Source organism: Eptatretus burgeri, chromosome 1 (assembly GCF_056783735.1).
Source record: "Eptatretus burgeri isolate ZD-2024b chromosome 1, Ebu_testis_v1, whole genome shotgun sequence".
Taxonomy (NCBI): domain Eukaryota; kingdom Metazoa; phylum Chordata; class Myxini; order Myxiniformes; family Myxinidae; genus Eptatretus; species Eptatretus burgeri.
The window spans coordinates 99,965,961-99,993,408 of NC_140961.1; the positions used below are offsets into that span (position 1 = coordinate 99,965,961).

General features: G+C 41.7%; 1 long non-coding RNA gene across 1 annotated transcript in view; it reads right to left on the minus strand.

Annotated features, from left to right (window-relative positions):
• LOC147035051 (uncharacterized) overlaps positions 1-27,448 on the minus strand; it is a 164,576-nt gene that overhangs the window by 76,833 nt on the left and 60,295 nt on the right. Inside the window, exons 4-5 of the long non-coding RNA XR_015061197.1 lie at positions 17,445-17,513; positions 16,318-16,416 (exon numbers count right to left, since the gene is read on the minus strand). This is a non-coding gene — a long non-coding RNA (uncharacterized LOC147035051). The remainder of the gene's footprint in view (positions 1-16,317; positions 16,417-17,444; positions 17,514-27,448) is intronic.

Here is a 27,448-nt window from a genome sequence, read left to right on the forward strand (position 1 = left end):
GTGAGCCGGGCTGTGCATCTTTGAGTTTGCCGTTATTCTTTTGCTATCTTTATTTTAAAACAAACAACATCTCCTCACCACCGTCGCCACAACCGCCAACATCTCCTCACCACCTTCGCCACAACTGCCAACATCTCCTCACCACCTTCGCCACAACCGCCAACATCTCCTCACCACCTTCGCCACAACCGCCAACATCTCCTCACCACCTTTGCCACAACCGCCAACATCTCCTCACCACCTTTGCCACAACTGCCAACATCTCCTCACCACCTTCACCACAACCGCCAACATCTCCTCACCACCTTCGCCACAACCGCCAGCATCTCCACGGTGCCGCCATCTTTTCGCCGGCAACGGCGTCCACGAACGAGCGGCATCTCCGCCAACAAACACGACGGCTTCTTCGTTGAAGCGAAAGCCGGTGATTTCTACCACGTCCGCGTCTGACGGCAAGATCGGATCAGAATGACAAAAGGGGCGGAGCTCGCTGGGGGTGGAGGGTCAAAGGTGAAAGACCAAACACCACCCGTGAACCCGATAAAAGGCCGGGCTGAAACGCCGAGAAACCAGTTGAGTACAGAGTTCAGTCGGCAGTCTGGAGTCTGCAGTTTGGAGTTTGGAGCCTAGAGTCCAGTAAAGCCTGCAGTGCCGTGCAGAGTTGTGGGTCGGTGGAGGCGGCAGCAAAGTCGCCAGCCAGAGAGAAGTCGCCAGTCAGCGACATAACGGTCCGAGGTGATCGGGCCCCGGGACGGTCCGAGCGACACTGAGGAGTGAGCGGGCTCTTAAGAGAGCATCAACTCCATAAGAGCAAGGCCCGTTCGCTCCTCTGAGGCATCATCGGCCAAGCCCGATTGACCAGGCCGTACGGCTAGGCCTGGACCAACCAAGCCGCCATTACCCCAGCTGCCATGATGACGATGAGACATCGAGAGTTGCCCAGCGAGTCACCACGAGGGTGACAGGTAACCTGCATGGTCTCGCGGAGCTCCTTTGGTCTTCACAGCTCCGAGGAACATTAAAGGCCTACGGGCCCTGTTCTCCCTTTTCTTTCCTGGGGTTTTTGCATGGAAGTCTGTGACGCCTTGTCCGATAAGTAGAATTGTTGTGCAGTGCATGTACATAGTAAATAGACAACGGCTGTAGGTCTTTTTGCTCGTGCCTTGTCCCTTACCCCCATTCATTGCATACGTGCCTACATTACAAATAAATGTCCTCATTGTTTGAATATTCACCTGCTCGTTGCGTCCCTTCCTCCTTTGAATTGCAATAATTGCGTTCGGAATAAACAGCTGGTTATTAATAGCCGATAAGATAATCGGGTCCAACGGGGCTTGACGATAATAAACCGCTCGGCAATCGCAAACGGAACGGGCTGCTTAAAAGCGGTTCGGTTCCGGACAGGTCCCGTTGAGGTACAACCTCTCGGTAGTCTGACCGCATGAATAATTAGGTAAATCGACAATTCGGTGATCGACCCTGTAGCGGACGGGTAGAGCATTGACAAGGTTGTGGTGTGGTTAGAAACACACCTGAAGCTGGGTTTTGGTGTTGATCCGAAAGCTGCGACTGGATTGCCACGGTCGGTGGGCACGCGGCCGCAATTACCTAAAAGCGGTCGCCCGCACGCAGGAGTGGCAGAGGGCCACAGCATTATGTTGATCTAGCTCTAATTTTATTGTTACATTAACGAATGTAACGAATAGTGGACTCGATGTTGTCGTCTTTTGGCAACACAGTGATGCGTGGACCACTCTCAAGTCAATCTAATATTTTCACTTTTTCCACTGTCATCACTTCACTTTTTTATTCCGCTCTTCAGCAGATGCACTACTTCATGTACATTTTGGAGCCATAATTTAAGAAACTATACAAAGTTATTAATGCAATAAAATACCACACCTCACCAACCACCATGCAGCCAGAAGACAATGATGCGGCAGATTCTGGAAGACGCAAAATGTAAATTTTCAAATTGTTTAATTTTTTGGCGATACGGTACAATTGTGATTCAACATGAAATGTTAAATTAAAGAAATATTGTTATCCAAACATTGAAAGTGTTAAAATACTTATGAAAAGCGGAGGAGTTTGAGGTGGGAGGAGATCATTTTTTCCACGGATACACGGGAGTATCGGCGTGGACGGAGAGAAAGGGTGTCCGTCTGAAAGGTAAATGTAAGCGCAGATCTGTGAAATTGTGGATGGTGAGGGTTGACTATGTGTGTATCTATATATATATATATATATATATATATATATATATATATATATATATATATATATATATATATATATATATATATATATATATATATATATATATATTGTTGCAGATTCGCGCCCGCCGGCGTGCGAACGGCCACGTAACTCGAATCGCGGCACGTCGCCCACCGGACGGACAATCCAGTCGTGACCCTCTCGGACTAACGCCGGGAACCAGTCACGGGTGGACCTTTCGGTCTCACTACGATCGTGCCAATTGGCCCCCGCGTGGGATAGGGTTGCTCGCCAAATTCGACCTACCTAAGTACCCACACGGAGGGTAGACCGGGCGATCGCACCTCGCCGCAGGTCGACTTCGGACACGGGCCACGTTAAGCGACCCATTCCGTACTATCGGGATAACCGAGCGGTGTTATTCGTCGGCCTCGACGGTTCGATTAATTATCGGGCGTTTTAGCCCACGACCAACCCTTTACGTGAAGCAAGATGGAGATTCAATGAAAGAAAAGACGAAGCGAAGCGGGAAAACAGTTCAACATGAAGCACATTTATTTCGCGATGAACGGAAAGCACACATATACAATTCCACCAAAAGCACATGTAGAAGAAGAAGACAATGCAATATTACACAAAAAGCAAATGCAACAATGCAGATCTATCCGACTACCGAGCACACGGCAACACTTATAGAATTTTACTTCACAGACGGCGCCGACAACACATATTCCCAAAGCAAAAGAAAAGAGAACCACCCTCCAGGATGAGGGGGGTAGACGGGCCTGGGGCCGAGACCGTGTCGGGCCTACCCGTCTAATGATGTGACGCAGAGCGGCGGTGGCGCCTCAACTCCGCGGGCCTCGCGGACAGTGTCTGGTAGGGGGTGGGAAAGGGGCCCCCTTTGTCGCACTATCTCAGCGCGGGGGGAAACAGGAGGGGGTTGCTGATGCTCGGGGGAAGGAGGATATCACCCTGTCTCGGGTCCCGCGGCGAGCGTCTCCTCCTCGACCTCGGTCGCGTTACTGGCCTCTCCCTCTGCAGCTCCCGGCACCGACGCGAGCACCCCCTCGTCCGCCTTCGCCGCCGTCACCTCTCCACAGCTCCGTCTACTCGCCCTCTCCGTCTCCTCTCTTGGCTCGTCCCAACTCTTCACTCTTGACTTCTCCCACTTCTTTCCAGCTCCACCGACGACTCTCTTGAACTCCGCACAACTACTTTACTGACAAACGCAGCCGTTTATATAAGCCCCGTGGCTTCGCTCTTTCACCCTTGACCCTCTGCCTCCGAACCTTCACCTCTCTAACTGGCTCCCCATTGGCCCGAGGAAAAGTGGGCGTGAATGCTTTTTGATCCATGTATTTGCATATAGCGACCGCCCTCCAACGCCCTGGAGGCGGGGCCAAATCGCCCCTCGCTCACCGATTGGACGAAACAAAAGTGGGCGTGAGTCGTTTTTGATCCGTTTTTCTTCGGAAAGTCTGTGATGTCTCTGAAGACGCTGCTCGGTGCGCGCCCTGCACGAGTCCAGTATCGGTGCCCACGAGTGGCGCGAGATGGTGTGGATGCGATGGTGGCGAGTTGTGACGGTAAAGGTCGTGGCTGTTGTTGTGAAGTGGCGTTGTGGTTGGTGGTTGTTGTTGTGAGGCGGCGTTGTGGTTGGTGGTTGTTGTTGTGAAGCGGCGTTGTGGTTGGTGGTTGTTGTTGTTGTGAAGCGGCGTTGCGGTTGGTGGTTGTTGTTGTGAAGCGGCGTTGTGGTTGGTGGTTGTTGTTGTGATGGCTGTTGAGACGTGGTTGGTGGTGGTAGTAATGGCGGCTGGTCCAAAATAAAGATAGTAAAAGAAAAACGGCTATCCTGAAGAGTCGCAGCCCGAGTGAATGACATTTATTCCCTCTAGACAACGGGTTTGGGCCTAACTACACATATACTTACAGAGATATCTCACCTAAGGGACCTGAATGGTGGTTTGTGAATTTCGTCAACCACAACAATATATATATATATATATATATATATATATATATATATATATATATACATATATAATATACATATATAATATACATATATATATATATATATATATATATATATATATATATATATATATATATATATATATATATACAGAAGACGATGTGTATATATATATATATATATATATATATATATATATATATATATATATATATATATATATATTTTAGACATATATATAGTTTAGACATATACATCCTCGAATATAAGACCCATTGATTCGCTGACGGAAATACCAATCTTTGCTGTGATGGCTAATCAATAGGGCAAGAAGAAAAAGGATTCTGAGTACAGGGATAACCAGCGTCCCAAGTTGGTATTTGCAGTTTCGCCATGTTGTACCCATGGACTCATAAAAAAATTAAACCAAAAAATTGTTTTTGTCACACACCTTCCCGGGAGTTCCCTGAATCCACCATAGTTCGATTTATTGAAATCCGTTAATCTGTTCTCAAGTTATAACACGACAGACAAACAAACAGAGGCCAATCTTATACATATCTATATACAGTGTGTATATATATATATATATATATATATATATATATATATATATATATACATACATACATACATACATACATATACATATATATATATATATATATATATATATATATATATATATATATATAATATAGCCTGGTGTTGGCGCAGTGGTTTGGGCAGTGGCTTGGGATCCAAAAGGTTCTGAGTTCAAGCCCTGTTGGGCCACTGAATTAATACACCAGGGGGTTGACTCAACTTGTCATCCTTCCGAGGTCGGCGAAATGAGTACCAGTATACTGGGCCGGTGTATACCCCGGTTAAAATAGGTGTACCATATCCCTGTGTCGTGAGAGGCGACCATGGTTGCGTCAGGAAGGGCATCCGGCGTAAAACCTGTGCCAAATCACTATGCGCACCATACGGATGATCCGCTGTGGCGACCCCTGACGGGAGCAGCCGAAAGAAGAAGAAGAAGATATATATATATATATACATATATATATATATACATATATATATATACATATATATATATATACATACATATATATATACATACATATATATACATACATATATATATACATACATATATATATACATACATATATATATACATACATATATATATACATACATATATATATACATACATATATATATATATATATACACATATATACATATATATATATATATATATATATATACACAAGTCGGTCGGTGACATGGGTGGTCGCTGGACTAAGGCCAATTTGAAATATGTAGCTAAGAGAACACATCAGATGGAATGTTTGACACAAGAGGTTGATTATAGTGCGCATAAAAGCTCGGAAGCCTATTTTGACTTTCCATATTTTTTCGGATTTTATCAAAAATTTCAAAGTCCCGTTGCTTGGCAACAGTGGCGTCCATAGCAATGGTGCTCAAAAGTATACAACTAGATCCTGGTATGAACCTACCAGTCAAGTTTCATCAAAATCGGTTGACTCCTCTGGCCTCCAGAGCTGTCCATAACATACAAACAAACAGACAGACATACAGACAGATGGAAAACCTGAGAATAAGGGTCGTCTGGCGACCACTCATATTATATATATATATATATATATATATATATATATATATATATATATATATATATATATATATATATATATATATATATATGATAAATATCTTAATAAATATCTTCATAAATATATATATATATATACATATATGATATATATTAGGGTGTTTCATTTTTTCTGAAGTGCAATAATTTTATCAGCACAGGTTTGCCTTTGAACCTTTCCTATAAAAAGTGCTTCATGCAAAATCTTAGCGAAATGGGACCGTGTTAACAGGTCGCACACTTTTGAATGGTATGTTGACGTTTTTAGCAGCGTCTCGCGTAGCGAACGCTGCTCATAGAGAGCTCGGCGTTGTTCATCTTCTTCTTGTTCTTCTTTTTGTGAAGACATAACCTTAATCTCTTTGCCTCAGCTCTTGTATAGACAATATCCAGATCTCCTTAAATGCTGAGCACATGTACGGTGCCTTTTGAGAGCGTCTATCATGAACTTTTAAATATTGTTACGAATTTGGAATTCAATTGCACACAACATATAGGTTCCCTTGGTCAGCTATGTCGATAATTGCATATCGATATGTCGATAGCAATACCGATATGTCGATAACAGATACCGTTCTTCGGCTGCTGGACATGTATCAGATTGCTGACAAGATCATCGCTCTCTCATTTGATACGACTGCGTCCAACAGTGGCATGATTAGCGGAGCCTGCAGCATAATTGAACAGTCCCTTGGAAGACCTCTTCTTTGGCTGGCATGCCGACATCACATTCACGAGGTGGTACTGAAGAACACCTATGAACTCCTCTTCGGCTCTCCCCCAGGTCCCGACATTCCCCTCTTCAAACGATTCCGAGGAAAATGGGACGTCTTGGACAAGACATCTGCTGGTACCCTCAGCGACAAACAACCCCTGGATGAGTGGAGTGAATCACAAAGGCTGAAGATGAGAGACTTCCTCAGGAGAGTCATCCACGATGCAGCCCACCCAAGAGAGGACTATCTCGAACTCCTTCAGCTCTCTCTCTTCTCTACCTTGGAGGATGGAGCGGAGATCTGCCTCGATTTAGGGCCCCTGGAGTCTACCATCAGGCGAGATGGATGGCAAAGGCTATTTATATCCTGAAGATTGCCCTGTTTTTGCAACAACTGGAGCTGACGAGTTTGGAAAAACGCGGAGTCTGACGATTGGCCCGTTTCATCAGTCTCATTTACGTCAGATTCTGGCATGAGGCAGCTGTCCCAAACTGTGCACCGAAGAATGACCTGGAGTTCTTGGCGATTCTCCAGGTGTTTGTGGATAGAGAACTCGGGTCAACGGCAGAGGAGGCCCTCCAAAGGCACCTCTGGTACCTCTCAGAGCAAGCAGTGGCCCTAGCCTTCTTCGACAAACGAGTGTCTCCCGATGACCGGGCGGCCATGGTCAAGAACCTAAGCCGTCCAGCAACCTCGAAAGCACTCAAGAGACTTGAAAAGAAGAACTTCACTCTCCCTGACGGTCTTTCCAAATTGGTAACAGGGCGAACACTAGAGGCCATTGGGATCTTTTCTGGGAGGATGGTCACTACCCATAACGTGGAAGATGTTTTGCAATATCCACAAACTCGATCCACCGTCCGAGGCCTGCAGGTCACCAATGATGCAGCATAGAGAGGAGTGGCACTGACACAAAAACTCCAAGCCGAACCGAAGACCAGCAGTAGAAGCAGTTCCTCCTCAAAGTTGTTCATCATGACCACAAGACCATCAAGAGAACAAAGGCTGGAGTGACTGCTAAGTTCCCTCCTGCTCCTTGAGCCCAACAATTTGATTGCCCTGCTCTACTTGCATAATTGTTCTACATTTCTTTTTCATAAATTTTTTTGTTAATTTTCAGTTCAATAAACGTTCGTTGCAATTTTTTGTCTTCTCCTCCATTTGATTTTTTCGAAGTTTCACTTGAAATGTGGAATCTTGTCCAACTGTGGGACCAGTAAATATTGACGAATCAAACCAAATAGTTGCCTTAAATATTTATGGGTCATAAGAAACAAGGGGACACCCCTTCTGACAATTTTCAACAAATTTCATTTTTTTACCACCATGAGTGAAACACCCTAATATATATATATATATATATATATATATATATATATATATATATATATATATATATATACACACACACACACACACACACACACACACACACATATATATATATATATATATATATATATATATATATATATATATATATATATATATATATATATATATATATATATATACACACATATATACACACACACACACACACACACACACACACACACACACACACACACACACACACACACACACACACACACACACACACACACACACACACACACACACACACATACACATCCCTATATCGTATTCTCGACGTTTAAAAGCTGCTCGACTCCACGTTCCCTCCTTTATTGCCTCGTCCCCTCCCTCATGTGGCCACTCATTGTCGTGGGTCTTTCGGGGGTGGTCACCTACCCTCCCCTCCCCCCACTCCGGACAATAATTGGTGGGTCCAATCTTCCGACTCACCAACAGCGCCAGAATGGTGGAACGGGCCCAGGCAGTGCTTACTTCCCCAGTGAGGGGAAGGGTGTTGGAAATTCGTGCCCACCCATCAAGCTTGATTGATAGCTTCCGTTTTATGCTTCCCTTGAACTTGTGCTAATCTGCACAATTTCTCCACTCAAGAAGGAACGCCTCAACATCGTGATGCGAGTTCAAGTAAAGTGCGTTTGGTGAGAAATGGTGCGAGATGTAAAGTTTAAAGAGTAAAATAACACACTATGAGTTTAACTCACATTCACAATGCACATCAATCCCCATGAACATGATATACTTAATTGCTAAACAGAATATGATGACATTACTCGCTTTAAACCTTTATGTGTGCTCTTTATCCTCCCAGGGCTCACAACCATCACAGTCTACATATGTATATATGACTTTGTCATTGTTCTCCAACCTTTTTGTTGTGTGTCCAACTGCCTTCTTCAGGCTTTGAGAATATTTGTTATGAATTAACCCACACAATAACATTATATGTGGAAAAGATCCAATGGACGTTGGTCATGGGACACCATCATCCATCAAATCTAAAGATAAAACCACTTGGGGGCACGTAGGGAGGGATGATAGGGTTTGAGAAGGAGGAAAGAAGCAGTGTGTGTGTGTGTGTGTGTGTGTGTGTGTGTGTGTGTGTGTGTGTGTGTGTGTGTGTGTGTGTGTGTGTGTGTGTGTGTGTGTGTGTGTGTGTGTGTGTGTGTGTGTGTGTGTGTGTGTGTGTGTGTGTGTGTAAAAAAGGGCTCAATACATTGATGTTAATTTAAGTTTTATAAAAACTTGTGGTTCAAAATTAAAGCTAATACACATGTAACGTTCCATTATTGTTAATTAAGCCATTTGGAGGGTTTCATGTTGCCAATCCAAAGGCCTACATTTGTGAGGGAATCTTGAGGATCTTGTAAGTGTAGACATAATTATTGAAACCCCTCACTTGGCAGCCTTGGGAATCAAACCCATAACCGTGAGGAAAAGCAGCAAATCTTTACCCACTCATCCATCAAATCGCACACACTGTCACACATGATTATTACAAGAATCAGTCAACTTCAGCAAGTGCAATGGGAATTTGGGTGGATGACTGGCACACATTACTTACCCTTCCAGAGAACAATGTGAGATCTTTACATACTCAAGGAAAATGCAAACAAATGGAACAACAATGAAACTGAGCCCCCCCCATCCCCACCTCATTTCCTTCCAATACAATTTCAAACACACCACCTGACGAGCTGCGAGTGTGAACAAGCTTTTGATAAGCCTCCTTGCTTTCTCAGGGAGTGTTCTAAGATACTGTATATTAATTGTGGTGTTTGTACTGTACTATGGTAGTGTTGCACCACTGATGGCTACACTTCATGTCTTACTTTGTGCATTGCTTACATCGTACTCGAATTGGTTTGACGTGAAGGTGGAATTGACAACGGGGCTGCGTTAATGAGGTTTTTTTCGGAGGCCTCTACACCACTACTGTAAGCTTTAACAGCTGTGAACAAAGTCTCTCACCACGTGACTCCTTCTATGAGTTTTGGACAAAGCCAGCAGTTGTTCCTTCCGCTGTGTGGGCATTGGATGTGGTGAGCGGTGTAAAAGCTCGTATTATGTTGCCACCATTGAGAAATAACCTTCGAGAGTATGTGGCGGAGGAGATTTGAAGGAAAGAGACAGAGGAGTTCTGAGATGAGAGATCACTGTGTGCCCAACGTGGCGAACCAGCTGAGCGTTGCTGCGCGACACTCGATTGTGTATTTGGTGGACCTTTTCGTCATCGATCCACATGACATCGCAGTTAAACAGCTTTACATTGCTGCCCTCTTTTGCCTATTTCTTGCCAAATTACTTGCAAGCTTCTGAACATACATATTATATGCATTTTCATTTTTTTTCTTTATTTTGTGGATTATTCATTTGAGTTTTTGTATTTCTGCACATTGTGTATTTTTACTATTTTCTTTTATGTAAGGCATATTGAGACGATTTTATCAAATGTTAGTTGTCCTGTACAAGATTAAAACAAGAAAAAGAGCAATCAGAGATTGCAGACCTTCGCCAGGACTTGTTTTGTGTGGTGTGTGATGTTTGTGTGGTGTTTATGTACTGGTGTGTAACATAAATAATAAGAGACATAAATAGAACTACCACTTTCTAACTGTTGGCAGTGATTACTGGTTCAGCCATTTCAGAGAAGAAGATTTTTGAAGGTTTTAAATACAACAACAACAACAACATGGCTGCCGAATCCCGTGACTGATGATGTCATCTAAAAAAATTTTGGACCATTTTATCCCAAGATGACTGACAAAAATTTTCATATTGATCGGATGTAGTGTTCTACATATGCAATTATGACGTCATAACAAAGGCGCACACGCGCGCGCACACACACACACACACACACACACACACACACACACACACACACACACACACACACACACACACACACACACACACACATATTCGTTGTCATAAAAAAGAAAAAAGAAAAAATCACCCTCATTCTCCATGATGAGTACTTGCTATTTGCCAAATTTCAATTTTTTCCTTGGTGTAGTTTCAGAGATTTTTTTTCTTTTGTATACCTTGTCAAGGCTCGTATGAGAGCTAAAACACAACGCACAGCAAGGGGGGGGGGGCATGAGACAAGAGAGGCGTGGGAAGGACAAAACAGTGGGAAACAGATACATTAGGAGATCTGTGGAAGGGAGAGGGATGGGGCGGGGAACATTGGGTATACAAGATGGACACTACAGGGACTTTCAGGAAGGAAAGCAGGGAATTTGAAGAGGGTGGGTTTGGGGTGGATTAACGGGGTAGAAAAGATTGAGGATTTGGATGGGGGATGATAAGAGGTGGTGATGAACAGCTTTTTTGGAGGCCTGGAGGGAATCATGGGATTGAACAGAGTGAGGGAATTTATTCCAAGGGCGGGAAAAAAGAGGAATGAAAGAGTGAAGGTGAGCAGCGATTCGTGATTTTGGTAGTTGTACCAGAAGGGGGTTGTTGGCGGACCCTGAGCGCCCTGCGGAAATGTGGTGGGGACAAATCACAGAGAGCAGGGGGGGGAGGCAGACCGGAGAGGAGATGGTGGAAGACAGAAAGACCACTGACCTTCCTGTGGTGAGAGAGTGAGAGGTCCAAAGATTCAGCCTCATCATGGGAGACACCACTGACCCAAAATGCCTTGGTTTCCACTGCGTGAAGCCGAGAATGGTGAGAGGCAGGAGTACTAGCACAGAGGGCAGAGCAGTAATGCATCAGGCTGTGGACGAAAGCTTTGTATGTGGTCAGGGGCTCAGGTGGGCCGACGAAGGACTTTGCATGACGGAGGATTCTCAGTCGGCGACTGGCTTTGGAAGCCAGGTTGGAAATGTGGCTTTCCCAGGAAAGAGCATGGCAGATAGCGAGACCCAGAAGCTTGAAAGAAAGGACTTCTTCCAGAGGATTGTTGAGACAGTAGATGGGGGAGGGGGGGTTCCAAACAGTCCTTTTGAAGAGACTTAGTGAGAGTGTGAGATTTGTCAGGATTGAAGAAATGCTCCACGTGTTGGATCAGTTTGTGATTTTACCAAGATATGCAGAGAGCGAAGAAGCTGCTGCTTACCGGTCTGAGGGATGACAGATGGTACGGCAGAGGGTGGAGGCATCAGCAAAGAGATAAAGAGGATTTTCCAGAGAGTCGGAGAGATCATTAATGAAAACCAGAAAAAGAACAGGGACCAGAACGCTACCTTGAGGAACTCCAGCCTGGACAGGAAGAGGGGATGAGAGAACTCCATTTATGGCCACACGTTGACTGCGATGGGAGAGGAAGTTTACGAGTCATGAGTGAAGATGGCCTTGGATACCATAGGAAGAGAGTTTGGTGAGCAGGGCAGCGTGCCAGACCATGTCAAAAGCATGCAATATGTCGAGAGACATGGCTCTGATTTCATGTGTGGCATTGAGGACCTCCATGCATTGTTGGGAGAGCAGAAGCAGCATATCCAGGGTAGAGTGACTTGGTCTGAAAACAAATTGATGATCAGAAATAAAGCCATTGGAGTACAGGAAGGATTTAATGTCTGAAGCGATGATGGATTCCATAACCTTGCTGATGATTGAGAGAAGGCTGATTGGTCTGGAGTTGCAGGGATCTGTTTTTGCACCTTTTTTGTGCAGGGCAGTGATGTTTGCTGATTTCCAAGCAGATGGCAGATGGCCTTGAGCAAATGAGAGGGTGCATAGAACAGAGAGGGTGATCAAGAGCAGAGGAGCAGGTCATTAGGACACGTGGGCTGATGCCGTCTGGACCGGTTGCAGAATCTGACTCGAGGTTTGACAGCAAGCTCTCCACCTTGTCAGGAGAAGAGGACACAGAGCCCAGGAACAGTTGTGTGTGACTGGGTAAGGTTGGTCCAGCAAGTGATGGGTTTCGGTCACAAGATTTTGATGCAAACACCGAGTTTAGGCATTCAGTCTTTTCACATGCGGTATCAGCATTGCGGCCATTTGACGTAAGGGAGGGGATGGAGGGGGACCATACACCAGAAACAGATTTGATTAGACACCACCAGGATTTGGAGAAGGGAGAGAGGTTTGAGAGTTCAGACTTGAGCTTAAAAAGATGTTGTTTTCTGCCTCTCCTGAGGGTAGATACACACTTGTTCCGAGCTTGATGGAAGGAACTGCGATTACCCTCAGTTGGGTTTGCTTTCCATGAGGCAAAGGCTAGTTGTTTCAGGACAACTGCCTCGCCACAAGCTTCAGTGATCCATGGTTGGGAGGAATGGTAGGATAACTGAAGAGAAGAGGGGATAAATCTGTGCATGAGGGAGAGCAAGTTTCTTTGAAATAATTCCCAGGATGAGTTGATGTTGGAGAAAGTAGCCATGAGAGACCAGTCTCGGAGTTTGATGGCTGCTTGGAGACCCTGTCAATCGGCCTGAGTGAAATGCCAGACTCAACGGCGGTGAGGTGGTTCTCTGATAACAGCCAGAGAGATGTCCACTTTGACAAGGACGTTGTCAGAAGAACTGATTGGAGCGGAGGAAATTCAGCGGATATTTTCAGGGGAATTTGTCAAAATCAGATCCAGTATGGTTCGAGTACCATTGGTTGAGATCCAGGTCGGGAAGTTAACCGATTGAGTCAGTTCCAATGAGTCGCAGAAGTTATTTGCTGAAGTGCCATGACAGGTGAGAGAGATGCCCACACCTAGCCAACTGGCATGATGACAATTGAAGTCACCACATATTAGGAAGAGAGAGTTCGGATGAGAACATAGACGTTGGTCCATGTTTTCGGACAGTGAGGTGTAAATGGAGTCATCACTGTTCGGTGGACGGTACAGTACACATATAAACATGAGGTGGGAGTGGAGGGGAAGCCGTAGCTAGGAGGTATTCCTGGGGGTGTGGGGGAGTGAGGGCAGTGCATGGAGAGTGAGGAATAGAGTCTTTGATGAAGAGAGCAACGCCTCCACCAGGGCGAGGCTCAGGTCTGTCATACCGGAGGAGGGAGTAACCAGGGAGAGATACTTGGGAGTCAGAGACATCTTGTGGGAGGAAAGTTTCTGTTGGGCAGATTTTGTCCGGTTTGTCAGTGGCAACCTGTATGGAAAGATCTGTCAGGTTTGAGTGGAGGCCCCAGATATTTGAGGTCCACACTGTTGATGAAGAGGGAGGGTAGGAGGCTTTGGGTGCAGGGGATGGAAGTGGAGGTGGAAGGGGGGAGGTAAGGAGAGTTGTTGAAAGAGTGTGGGGGATTGCAGAATAGCTAGGGGAGGGGGCCGGATGAGGAGGAGAAAAGGCTCTGTGGTGCTGGATGAGAGGGGGGCAGAAGAGGGGGCAGAAGGCAGTTTGGGATTTGAGGAGGTGGAGTGATGAGATGGATGTGCGAGGACAGGGGAAAGGAGGAAGCTTTGTGGACGTGACGGGGGGCAACATTTAGATGGGTGAGTGAGTGGGGAGAATGGTGGGAGAAGGGTGAGTGGGGAGAGTTGAGGGAGAAAGGTGAGGTGGGAGTTTTTGAGAAAGGTGAGAGGGAAACTTGGAGGGAGAAGAGTGTGATGGTTGCTTTGAGAGGGAGGGATGAGAGGGGTGAGTTGGTACTGAAGTTGGGAAAAAAAGAATGGTTGTAGGAAAGCGAACATGCATAGCAAACTGGGGTTTTTAATTTTGGGGTTAGAAATGCGATTGAAGACATTTCTTGAGGGATGCAATCGAGGCGAATTAAGAGAATGGAGAGAAGAAATGCTGTAACGGTTGGATTTTTTCGTCAAGGTATGAAAGAAAGGTTGAATTGAGAGCATTCTGTTTAAATAGTAGAAGATTAGTGCATTATGATACAGTAAAGAGTACCACACGTGTGAAAGAGGAAGATGAAGCATTATAAGAGATTGTTTTTTTTATTATTAGTATTTTTTTTTCCTTGAGAGAGTTTTCATCAGATTAGGTAATGGAGAGGTTGTAGAAAAAAAACTTGTGAAGTGAATGATGAATTTGGATCGGTAATCGCAGAGGGTGGAAACAGATCACGTGGTTACGGGGGAAGCACGTGGCTATGGGAGGTGTATAGTCAAAAGTGGATTTATTTATTTATTTATTTTAAATAAGGATTGCATAACATTCGGAAAAGGGAAGGTTGAAGTAAAATCGTGGAGGTGTATGTTGAATTTGGAATGGTAAATGCAGAGTGAAGCTGCTGGGTCTATGAAAAGTATCATGAAGAGGGTAGAAAGAGACACGCGGTTACAGGAGGTGTATAGATCGAAAGGATACAAGAAAAATGATTAATTTTGATGGATTTTTGAAGATTAGGTAAGATTCGGGAATGGATGGTTTTCGGAAGAAATTGTGAAGGTATTGGAGAGAGTGGGTCAGCTCAAATAGAAGAAAGATGGTGTGCCGGCAGTAGGAGGAAGAAGAAGAAGAAGAATAAGAAGAAGAAGAAGAAGAAGAAGAGGGATCGGGCTTCATGGGATATGCATGGAGGAAGGTAGTTTTTTGGGGGGATTTTTTCCTTTAAATTGAAGACAAGAAACAGAGTGTTTAGTTGGGAGGGATTGGGGGCATTGGGAAAGTGGGGAAAATAGGAATTGAAGGTAATGGAGAGAGAATACAAATAAAATTGATCGTACACCTTGATGGGGAAAAAGAGATGCAGAAGTCCAAAGTTTTTCAGTTTTTCCAACATGGCTGTCACATCACGTCATAATTATCATTAAAACATTCTGCATGAGTAATCAATCACACCAATGCTGAAAACTTCGTCTCAATCCGACAATCGGGTGTGGAGAAAAACATGAAAGTTCTGTGCCGACAAACAAACAAACAAGAAGACGTCGTGCAGATTACGACACTTGCAAAATCCTTAAAACAAATTGGACCTCAAATATAATTGGTGGTTGAATTCAATGACCAAATTTGCAACTCCTCTTCAAATTTCAAGTGAATCAGATGGAAATTGACAATTTTAGAAATCTGGCCTATGTTGACCTTTTGGCAGATGTTGACCTCAAAACTCATTCATTGGTTGAATTGAGTGACCTGAAATATAAATCCTCTTCAAATTTCAAGTCAATCTGATGAAAATTGAAGATTTTAGAAATTCCACTTCAGTGATTTCTCTTGTGCCTATGTTGACCTTTTGGTCTATGTTGACCTTTAAAATAATTGGTTGGTTGAATTCAGTGACAGGAAATATAATTCTTCTTCAAATTTCAAGTGAATCGGATGAAAATTGACAACTTTAGAATTCTGGCCGAGGTTGACCTTTTGGTCAAGGTGGACCTCCGAAATAATTTGTGGTTGAGTTCATTGACCTGAAATATTAATCCTCTTGAAATTTCAAGTCAATCGGATGAAAATTAAGGATTTTAGAAATCTCACCTGAGTTGTTCTTTGGCCTATGTTTACCTTTTGTCCTTTTGACCTCAAAAACAATTGGCTTCTTCCTTATGACAAACTCTTCCATGTGGTGAAGTTTCGTGATGATCGGTTTCGTGAAGATGTGACCTGCAGGTGCCAAACAGACAGACAGACAGAATAACAAAATCGACAAACCAATCAATATACTTGAGAAATCTTTGATTTTGCAAGTAACAAACAAACAGACCCAAATGCAATGCCCTCTCTTTCGGTGAGGGTAACTAGTAATAGGTGTCCACAACCATCCTTGACCATGTTGAGGAGCATCAGCCGAGACCCTCACTTTTTCACCTTCATTCGCTTTTAAAATCGTTTTCTCCTTAACCGCCTTTACGAATGACACAAAGTTTTCAACACGGCAGTTAATACCCATGGAAATTAATTTTTTTTTTTGAAAAGCTACATGATTGGATAGAAAATGCTGCTAGCATTCCAAAAAGTCTGTTTTCTGACAGCAGAGGGTTGCAGGATATTTCAAGTATCAGGAATAGACGACCTCAACCTCACTATTCTCGGCCTCGGACAAACTACATTGATTTTTACTTTACATAAGGTGACTAAAGCCGAGGCCACACCGATTGATTTCATCCAACATGATGCACGTTGATGGTCATCGGATAAACATAGGACATAATATAAAGTTGCTGTGGCTATGGTGCACCAGACCACACCAACCGACGCCAAAGGCGCAAAAACAAAAATCAAGGTGTGCACTGATTGGTTCTTCTGGCATGTGTCAAAAGTCCGGTAACAGAAGAACAAAATGACATTGGCGAAATTTTGCCAGAAGAAGTGCCTTGCAATTTTGGTGCTTTTGATAGTTGGGTGGGGGTGGCAACGATGTAGTAATACGGATAAGCGGTGGATCCGGCAGTGGCTCCTGTGGCATGAAGGTTTTGTTTTTTTTAGAACCTAGCAGAGCACCCACCCTTCGGGCGATTTCTAAGCATGAAACACGTTCTTCCAATGCATGCCATTATTCAGGTGGTATTAAGGCAACTGACAGCTCTGGTAGGCAATTTTTTTTTAACCTCCTCTTGTTCACTGCCTATACTAATGAGCAATTTGCAGCAACAAAAAATATAACAAATAAAGAATATAGATTCATTAATTACCTCCTCTTCTTCACTGCCTGTGCAACCCGGAAACTTTGGTGCAGGAGGAGGCCAGACAAGGAACGGATGCTGCAAACATGGAAATTCAAAACACCTCCCGCTGTGTAAATCAAAAAGCATCAGTTGCATACAGTAATGATTCTCTGTGTAAAGGGTCATGGTTTAATCACAGATATTTATTTACAATCATCACTGCACGGCCATTTAACCTCAAACACCATCTCTCTCTCGAAGCACCGCCCACACACAAAACCAACCGTTACTTCTGTTCTCGATGACGTCACTGCCGTTTTCTGATGGTGTAAATTCTAAACATAACGTCGCCACCATGTAATTGGAAACCTCACCACAGGATGCAAAACATCCCCCGCTGTGTAATTAGGGACCAAGCAGACAAATGCTTGGTCTCCTATTGTTGTCAATATTTTCATTATTTGGGGACCAAGCATACAAATGATTAGTCTCCTTTTGTTATCGGAATTTTCATTATTATTATTCTTTCCGCTAAATTTTTGTGGAAGCTGGAGCGTCGGCACCGCTGCTCGGATTAAGTTTAAACTTCACAGGAATGTTGGGGCGAACAAGAATGATGCATATTGTTTCCAAGTTTTGATTTTGGAATCACCATGGCAAGCAGCTTGGATGCAACCGAGAACTTGAAAAATCTTCTTCTCTGAAACCTTCTTCATCATCTTCATCGATTTGATTTTTGTCAGGTTATGATCGACCACCAATGTTGCAAAAAAAATTTATATAAGATGATGTCATTGGTGAAGTGGTTTGCCTGTGACGTTGAGGTCAAAATTTTTTTACGATTAACACAAAACATTCTTTTTTGTGGCATCTACACCACTATACAAACTAGAATATGAAATTTCATTTTGATCAGTCACATGGTCTAGCAATGACAAATAAAAGGAAATTGATGATGTCATCAGTGACACTATCTTGGAGTACTTTTCCATGTTGGTGTAACCTTAGAAAACCTATTTCTCCAGAACTGCTGCTCCATTTAAGTTGAAACTTAAGTTGATTAAGTGATCTTCTTTCTCTACAAATAAGCAAATGCATTCACATGCTGACAACTCAATATTACATACCTCTATTTTTCACATCTGCTCCATCTTCTCTTGCTAAATATTCATCTCGTTTTATCACAACAACCTCGATAAATTTGGATTTCATCAATATTTTACAGTTGGGCAAAAGTAATGAAGTTAGGTTCAACATTTCCATCCATTGCTACCATACTCTGTACAGAGCATCAGTGTTGTCAAAGCAGTCTCCTGGGCAACTGGGCACAACCTGGATGGGTCACTACTCCAACACAGGATACTCAAATGGATCAATCATCCTAGCTAGCTGGTACTCATTTTGCCAACCTTGGAAGGATGACAGGCTGAGTCAATCCTACGTGGTATTAATTCAACAACCGAGTGGGATTTGAACTCAGGATCGCAAGCCCACCACCCTTACCATTAAGCCAACACCAGGCATGTTTAATGCTTCTTAAACTAAATATTTTTTTTTGCCTTTTCTAAAACTCTAACTTTCCCATCTCCTTTGAAGGTTCTATAATTTAGCATTCAATGCAGTAAACATACTTGGTATTACTATTCCATCAAATCTATCTTCGAAACCGCACATTACACAAATAGCTAAGTCTGCTTCGAAGAAACTGAGTCACATTCACATGTTGAAGATTCTTCTCATCTGAACAGTTGCTTCGATTATAATATATGGGATTTATTCGTCCTTGTATAGAGTACTGCTCTCACCACCATCTCATGTGGCGACAATGTAGTACCGTATTTTCCGGTGTGCAAACCATGGCCATGTATTAACCGCACAGCTGTTTTTCACCCTCAAAGCACAAAATAATGAATTGATCATTTTATTCTCTGATCTATATCTAAATACGCTTTTGTCTAAAAGTTTTTAAATGTTTTATTATTTTTATTTTTTTTTAATCTAAATTTTTATCTATAATTAACTTTGTACATAACAAAGTGACGGAAGTATCAACATACTTACTCCCATGTCCGATGAATTTCATCTCACGGTCATTCTCATTTTAAAGAAAGTGAAGAGAGAATCGAGGATACCAAGAAGTTTTTATCTTTCTTTCTTATTTTTTAACATTAGAAAGAGGATTTTTTTTGTTTGTACATTGTACAAGCTCTTAACCTGAACTGATTTTCAAAATTTAAATTGCGGAAAAGAGCTTAATAGCAGTTCCGGCTGCTGAAAAAATGATAATTTGGAATTTAATTGAAATTCAGCATTGATCACTTTAAAGACTGATTGTTTTCTCTACCCATGTGTAAACCACACCCCCAACATTTACCTTTTTTGCGGATAAAAAGTGTGATTTATACACCAGAAAATACGGTAATAAGGATAAGCAGTGGATCCAACAGTGGCTCTCATGGCATGAAGGGTTGAAGGCTATAGTTTTTTTGGATGGAGGTCATTCCTTCCTTCCTCGTTTGTTTTTTGGGGGGGATTCCTTCCCGACATTTTTTCATTTTCATATAATGTTTTTGTCTGACTTGTTTAACTCTATTTTCCCATCTCTGGATGCCGATGATATCATCATGTAGTAAATTATTTTGGAGTGTCTACATGGGGAACTTCCTGAGCCCCTCAGTGACGTATCTCATTCAACTCTCTTCCATAGTTCCCTCAATTTCCCATCCAATATTCCTGTCCCTTCTGTCTTCACTCAGACATTCTGCTACCCTGTTGTTCATTTTTGAAGTCATTTATTTTGTATGCCAAAATGGCAGAATTTTTCTTTACCCTCTCACCTTTCTTTGCTCCTTTCCTTCTCCTACCACCATACATTCTCTTATTTTCCTCAATTTACTCCCTACCAAAACATACACAATTAAGAGATGACTTCATTCCTATCCTCTTCCCTTCTGTTTCCTTTCTCAATGTTGGCATTTCCAATTTAGTAGGGGACCCAGAGCCCTAAACATTTGAAGGAGGTCACACAGCTTGCTATACTTTGTTTCTATATATTTTTAGGTAGGTATGTCCATTCCTCATAAGGTTTCAGAGGTCTGCTCATCAGACACTCTTGCGAACAATTTCTGTGGGTGGAAGTTTGAAGATACGAGATCACCGAAATGAGCCAAATAATTAGGGGTTGGGGAAACTAAATTGAGTTTTTTAATGAAGTAATTGTGATGAAAGTCATGCATATTAGGTATCATTGAGAAGGGGTTGGCCCACACTACAATTTGGCATCAATAAAATTTTGATGACGTCATCGATTATGTCACTAGGGGTCAAAAGGTCATAGATTTTGGATGCAAGTTAAAATCTGGGTATTAGTGATATTAACATGGTGCTGTGACCAAACTAAGAGTCTGGGTACCACAAATGCTATTAATATAAGCCAACATATACCCAAAGTTTTTTATATCATGAAAAATTGCATAAGTATTATAGTTTTCATATTAACCCCTCGAGTCCGATTTGCAAAATATGCAAAATAAGCAAAAAAGTCAAATTTCAGCTTTTTCTCAAAAATACAATGATGTTTTATTTTGAAGCTTGTGAAGCATTTGCATAGTCACAAATGGATATCGGAATGAATGTTTGTTAACCAGAAGTGTATATTAACCCATTCCTTCATTAACCCTTTGCCAGTTTCAGACATTTCAATAAAGCATACTCTCTTTCCTGAACTGGAGCTGAGTGATGCTGGAACTAAATACATTGAAAGGCCACAAGTATAAGAGTATAGGCCTACATTTATGAATCATAATGTTACAGCTAAGCCTTCATGTATTGTTGTAGTTGCAAATATAAAAAACCAGTACCCTTGAACAGGCCACCATATTTTTTTTTAAAACAAAGCACTCTTCAGTAATTGGAGATAAATTGCTATTCATCTCTTCTTGGCATAATGTGTTGATTTCAGAAAATTTTCAATCCCACTTTAGTCCATTATTCAGAACCATACAATGGCAGGAAGAAATTAATATCAACCATAAGGTAAGTAGTTTTAAACAAGCATATGAATGAACTTAATTCGAGTCATAAATAGCGCAGCTTTTGAAAAAATGCCTGAAAAAAATGTAGGCCTGCATGTAGGTACACGTACCCATGCATGTGACATGGATGATGTCAGGAATAGCTACAGTGATGTACAGGCAAGAGAGCCAGCAGCTATATAGATCATGTAGGTAGCATCCTTACAGACCGAGTGCATGTTGTAGTATATAAATTATAATCTCATTTGATCTGTAACTCGATGGTATGGTGGCCCGTGAGGCCAATGATCACTTGTTTGTTGAATTAAGCACTGAACATTTATTATTTTTGCCCTCCAATACATAGTTTTTCAATAGTTGTATATTGATTCTTAACGACTACATTTCACACATCTTCAGGTATATGTACCTTTGGTACATTCCAGCGACACAATGGAGGAAGGGGCTATTCAAATTGGTGAGCAAAGGAAGTGGCCAAGTGATGGGACAGATTATAATTCCTGTATAATTTGTCAAAAGAAGACATCGTGTACTCTTCAAAATGTCACAGAGAATGGTTATCCCTCATTACTGTACACTTTATCCCATCGAATGGACAAGGTTGCTCGCCATCTCCTAGATGATGTCAGCAGTAAGGACATATTTCTCAAGAAACTTCCTAAGATTCACAGTTCGTGTCGAAGTACATACAATAATAATAAAAAAACGGTTGATAAAAAACAGCCTAAGGTCGAAACAAACATTGCAAATATGGATGAAGAACTCGTCTGCACATCTACTCGATTGAAATTTGACACAAAGTTAGATTTCAAAACGAACTGTTTTTGTGTGGTAAAGTGAGAGACAAAAAAAGAGATCACAAATTGATTTTGGTTGCCACAAAGGATAGACAGTTATCAATTTGGAATAAAGCGAATGAACTCAATGATGAACGAATGCTACATTTGATTCAAGGTTGTGACGTAGGCTGTGCGGACATGATTGCAAATGACTTTAGGTATCATAGGTTGTGTTTGAATAGTTTTATGAACAAACGCCCCACAAATATCAACATTACTGACACTTTGAGTGTCTATGAAAAAGGGTTTCAGTGGCTTATTTCTACTATTGAAGCAAAACTGCTCAGTGATTCTTGTTTTTATTTTGTTTCGCAATTGCGTGATATGCTTCGTAGGTGGTTGGATCAGAAGCATGTGGAACATGCCATGTCATATCATAGTGATACGCTTGTAAAACAATTTCAGAACCACTATGGTGAGCAAATTATGATTGTTCCCCAGGTCGGTACTTCGAATCTCTTATGTTCCTCCAAGTTAGCTTTGGGAACAGTCCTCACAGAAGTTAAGAAACTGAAAGATCGCCTGGAAGAATCAGAATACATTGAGGAGGATCTTGACACTGACAAAACTGCCACTGAACCTCAACAGTCCCATACATCACCTTCTGAGTAATTTCATACTGAAAAGGCCATTCGCAAACAGCTTAAATCAATAGCCAGTGAAGAAAGGAAGAAATTGAAGCAAGTGGATGCTGCAGAAGTAAACATGGATATATCATATGAATATGCACTGAAGTGTGTCCCGAATGACTTGTACAACCACATTGCTTGGATGTTGACTGATGCAGACAGTGGTCTTGGTCCTGATGACCATGTTGTGCTCGAGGAAAAACAGCATGAACAAGTGCTCGACCTTTCACAGGATATATGTGCTGCCATAGCTAAAATAGCAACTCCCAAACATGTTGGCACTGCTGTGCACATCATAAAGCAGACTCGAAGTAAGGACACGGTAACCCTACTAAATATAATTGGTAACTGCATCAGTTATAACGATGCACAGAGATATATATCCACCATGGCAAATTAAGCTAATGATCAGATAGAAAAGCAAGGCTATTTCATTCCTGGAAACATTGCAAAAGATATTTTCACCCAGTTTACCATTGATAATCTTGACTTTCATGAGAACACCATTGATGGAACAACTACTCATGGAATCACACACATAATCTACCAATATCCCAATGACGCCACCAGAGAAAAACAATCAAGCACTAAGTGCATTCCGCTACAAAAAAATCCCGTTCAGTGACCCTTGAAGACACGGAGCCTGTTCAACCTAGAAGAAGTTGGATCACCCTTCCTGATCGACAAAAATGTCGTTCCTTGCTTGGACTCAAACTAGTCCCAGATGACACAAACAGATTTAAAATGGAAGAGGACTTCAATATCCTGTTCAAACTATGTATGACAGGTTCCACTGATTAACTAGATCTCACACATGTAATGCATCCAGTATCCTGGAAAAACTTCAAAGAAATGCAGATTGGTTATGGTTGGTTACTGTGATTGGTTATGTTCCATTTCTTCCTCTTTCCCCAACCAACCCTGATGTTGTTCAAGAGTCAGTAGATTATTGTATGACTGTATCCAAAGATCTGGGCCAATAATTCTGTGTCTTGACGTGCGATCAAGCCATCTATGAAATTGTTTTGGCATTACAGAAGAAACATCGCACAAAGTATGACCACCTTATTCTTCGAATGGGTGGATTTCACATTGCAATGAATTTTCAAGGGGCAATTGGCAAACTGATGAAAGGAACTGGACTAGAAGACCTTTTCATTGAAGGCAGTATGTGCTTGCCAGGCACTGCTAACGAGATAATGTCTGGAAAATATTATTATCAAATGTTGCGAGCTCACACTCTTGTAGAGAATGCTATATATGCACTTTTCTGGGAAGCCTTCGAAGACTGGCTGGTGGAAAAGTCCACTGGCACTGATGAATTATCATCTTTGTCCATCCAATTGTCCATCCACCAAACCACAATATGCAAACGTGCATCACAGCCAGACCCAGAACTCCCTGACCCTTGTAAATTTGGGAGGTCCAAAAAGAATGGCTGCCTGCTTGCCACACGAATGACGATACCCTCAAAACCTGGAATAGTTCAAACCCATTGTAACTGCAAGAAAGGTAAATGGAAAGGACGCTGTTTATGTAGAATGGCCGGCTTGAAATGCACCAATGCCTGCAAGTGCTGCGGAGATCCACAGAATTGCGATCTAGCCTCGGAGGATGAGGACTATTTGATATGAATATTTCAATCACAACTACTATGATGAGCAGATTGGAACTCAATGTCACTGACATTTGGTCATTGGTTCCTATAGGACCAAGAAATTGAATTGAATGTGAAGTTTTGATGACTGAATTACATTACATACTGAACCATTACCCAAACAATAAAAAGGGTTAATTTTAGCCAGAAAAGGGTTAAATCGTATATTAAATGCATATAAAGCCTTATTGTACTAATATTTGATGTTATTAAAGATGTTACTGTAAAAAAATGCAGTCTCTCGTCTATTTCATAAAATCCACATTTTTAGACATTTTTGCTGATTTTGCACTTTTGTCAGAATGAGTTAATATGAAAACTATTGTACTTATGTAACTTTTCTTAATACAAAAAACTTAGTGTATATGTACTCTTATATTAATGGTGTTTGTGTTTTTCATTCTCTTTTGTTTTGGCTAGAACACGACATATTATATCCCGATTTCCCATATTTTGACTTCTGGCAAAAATACGTGACCTTATGACCTCTATTGACATCATTGATGATGTCATCAAAATTTTTAAAAATATCAAAATTTAGCTTGACCCTAGCTCTTTCCAATGATACCTAATATGCATGTATTGCAACATAATAAATGCATAAAAATCTCATTTCAGTTTCCCCAACCCCTAATTATTTGGCTCATTTAGGTGATCTCGTTTCTTCAAACTTCCACCCACAGAAATTGTTCGCAAGAGTGTCTGATGAGCAGACCTCTGAAACCTTATGAGGAATGGACATACCTACCTAAAAATATATAGAAACAAAGTATAGCAATAAGTGTGACCTCCAACCCTTATTTTGCATGCTATGGCAGTCTGGGTCCCCTACTAATTTCTTCCCTCCCTATCCCTCCCTACCTTGTCTCAGTGTAATAAATAGATGCCTTATAAAGGGGTCACATGATCACTTCTATTTACATCAAGAGGAGGTACTGCACGATTTGCTTGAACAATAGTACACATATGGTATATGGAAAGGTGACTTAAGAATGCTCTTTTTATAACCATTATGATCCCCTGTGAACCTTAATGAAAGCATTAGCAGACAACACAGATTTTTGGCAAATTATTTTGGGTAGTTTGCCATTGCCTTCCCAGCATAGTTTGTCCATTCTCTATCCTTTTAAATGCTGAGCATCAAACAAGGAAGCAGCACGTACCATTTTTAAAGTCTTTGTTATGACTCAGACGGAGTTTGAACCAACGACCTCCCAGACTCAAAGTGGAACAATTACGTGGCAGATACATACACCTGAACTGGTGCTTCGCTGTCTCTGTCTTTCTGCATGCCTAGGTAGGAATGGAATTTCAGAAGATATGTGTGTATATATATATATATATATATATATATATATATATATATATATATATATATATATATATATATATATATATATATATATTTAAACAGGAATAAATTCCTGCATGGGGTGAGTGTGAAGAAATTCTGACTCAACCCAGGATGTGAACCAAAATACCTCATCTCTTACACAGCAACAGTTCACTGAGCTATTGAGTCTTCAGGTTAACTGAAGAAATTTCTTACACTAACACTACAAGCTTTATAATGGCCAATGTCTTACATGCCTGCTAGGCCGGCTTGTGTGTGTAGATGTAGATGTATTAGATAAACCTCATATAGAAATTTAATAAACAGGATTAAATTATTATGTGCATATGTATGTATATATATATATATATATATATATATATATATATATATATATATATATATATATATATATATATATATGTACAGTGCCTTCAGAAAGTATTCACACCCGTTGACTTTTTCACATTTTGTTGTGTTACAGCCTGAATTTAAAATAGATTCCATTAAAAATTTTTGTCACCGACCTACACAAAATACCCCATAATGACAAAGTGAAAACATGTTTTAAAATTTTTTTCAACAAATCTATTTAAAATGAAATACAGAAATATCTAACTTACATAATTATTCAGCCCCCTGAATCAACACTTTGAAGAAGTGCCTTTGACAGCGATTACAGCTTCGAGTCTTCTTGGGTATGTCTGTATCAACTTTGCACATCTCGATTTGGAGATTTTCTTCCATTCTTCCTTGCAGATTTGCTCAAGCTCTGTCAAGTTTGATGGGGAGTGCCGATGAACAACAATCTTCAACTCCTTCCACATATTCTCAATGGGATTCAAGTCTGAGCTTTGACTAGTCCACTCAAGGACTTTCACATTCTTGTGCTGAAACCATTTCAGTGTTGATTTGGCTGTATGCTTGGGTCATTGTCCTGTTGAAATGTAAATCTTCACCACAATCTAAGGTCTTTTGCATTCTGAAGCAGGTTCTTCTCAAGGATTTGCCTGTATTTGGCTCCATTCATTGTTCCCTCTATCCTTACAAGTCTCACAGTCCCTGCCACTGAAAAGCATCCCCATAGCATGATGCTGCCACCACCATGTTTCACGGTAGGGATGGTGTTGGATTGGTGATGAACTGTTCTGGCATTGTGCCAGATGTAACACTTTGAATTAAGGCCAAATAGTTGAATTTTCATATCATCAGACCATAGAATATTTTGCCTCGTGCTCTCAGCCTTTCACTTGCCTTTTTGCAAACTCCAGTCATGCTGTCATTTGCCTTTTTCTCACGCGAGTAGTTTCCGTGTGGCCACTCTCTCATAAAGCCTCGATTTGTGATGTGCTGCAGAGATTGTTGGCCTTCTAGCAGGTTTCCAATCTCAGCCAAGGAACTCTGTAGTTTTGTCAGAGTGGTCATTGGGTTCTTAGTCACTGCCCTAAGGTCCTTCCTGCCCGGTTGCTCAGTTTGGTCAGATGGCCAGCTCTAGGAAGAGTCTGGGTCGTTCAATTTTATTTCCATTTCCTAATGATG